Source organism: Mus caroli, chromosome 6 (genome assembly GCF_900094665.2).
Source record: "Mus caroli chromosome 6, CAROLI_EIJ_v1.1, whole genome shotgun sequence".
Classification (NCBI taxonomy): Eukaryota; Metazoa; Chordata; class Mammalia; order Rodentia; family Muridae; genus Mus; species Mus caroli.
Window position 1 is genome coordinate 81,953,481 of NC_034575.1, and position 1,260 is coordinate 81,954,740.

A 1,260-nucleotide genomic window follows, 5' to 3' on the forward strand; every position below is an offset into this window, starting at 1 on the left:
AAAAACTCTCCACTCAAGGGTCTTCAAGAAGGCTCTGGGACTCCAGACCCAAGGAGAACCAAGTCTCACCTCTCTGTCCTCTCGTGTAGTACCACAGTTCCAAGTGTCCAGGATGGCTTCAGGCTCCAATGACATCCAGGGAGACTCTACCAGGGTCTGATGAACCTCTAGAGCATAGATCTAGCCTGGCATTTCACTGGCTGACTCCTGGACAATCATAAACCAAAGGTCAAGAGCTGAAATATGACATGGGAGGGGACCCATATCTATTATCTCTTGAGCTCTTGAGCTCCACAGTATTATCCTAGAGGGGAAGCTGGCTCTGGATTGCCCCAAGTTCCTCATCATTTCAGGAAGCTTCATTCTCCTTTCTGTCCCTTTCATATCATAACNTCTTACACCCAGTGTACTTTGCCACCTCTGGTTTCCGGCCTAGTCATTGGAATTGGCACATACCTCCTGGAAAAGGTCACAAAGACAGGGATGACATGTGCATCACAAGATCATGATGTATGCTGGTACACCTGTAGCATTTAGCCTGTCTCTATGACCACCTGGGAGCAATCGAGTTCTAAGGAGAAAGAGGGAAGGCAGCCTTGGTGGGGTCCTATATTGAAGAAGATTCTCAGGAGTTTGGGGGCTTAAGCGATAGCCTTTAAAACTTTACAAAAATCAATAATAAAGACCAGAGGATGTGGGAAAGAGGATAAAGGCAGAGAGGGTTTCCAGGGAGGACTTGGGATGAAGGATCTAGGTGAGAGCTTCTTTAGCCTCTCGCCATCAGGCAGGAAGCTCTCAGGTCAAAGGAGAGAAACAGAGATTCCCTGAGCAGGACTAAGGAGCAGCTTGAAGAAAATATGGTCACAGTTTTGGAGGAAAGACACCCTACATAGAGGGGGAAATATTAGGATGGGGGANAAATGTGGGAGGGAGAGGAGAAGGAACAACTTCAAGTTTATGTAGCATGGACCCTTACAANGAACAGAGAAATATGGTTTTAATTAGTGGGATGCATGTACTGTGTGTTTGTTTATATGACTTGATACATAGGTGAGAATCAATCAGGAGAGAGAGAAAGATGGCAGCAGACCTCTCCAAAGGCAGGTGTAGCATTTGAGCTAGAGAAGGCCCAGGTGCAGGGGCCCCAGATGGCTCACAAAGCAGCTAGATAAGGAGAACAACCTTGCTTGACAGAAACCAAGCTACCTGAGGCTGGGCTCTGAAGTGAGTCTGGCAGAAACAAAAGGCATGACTTATGGT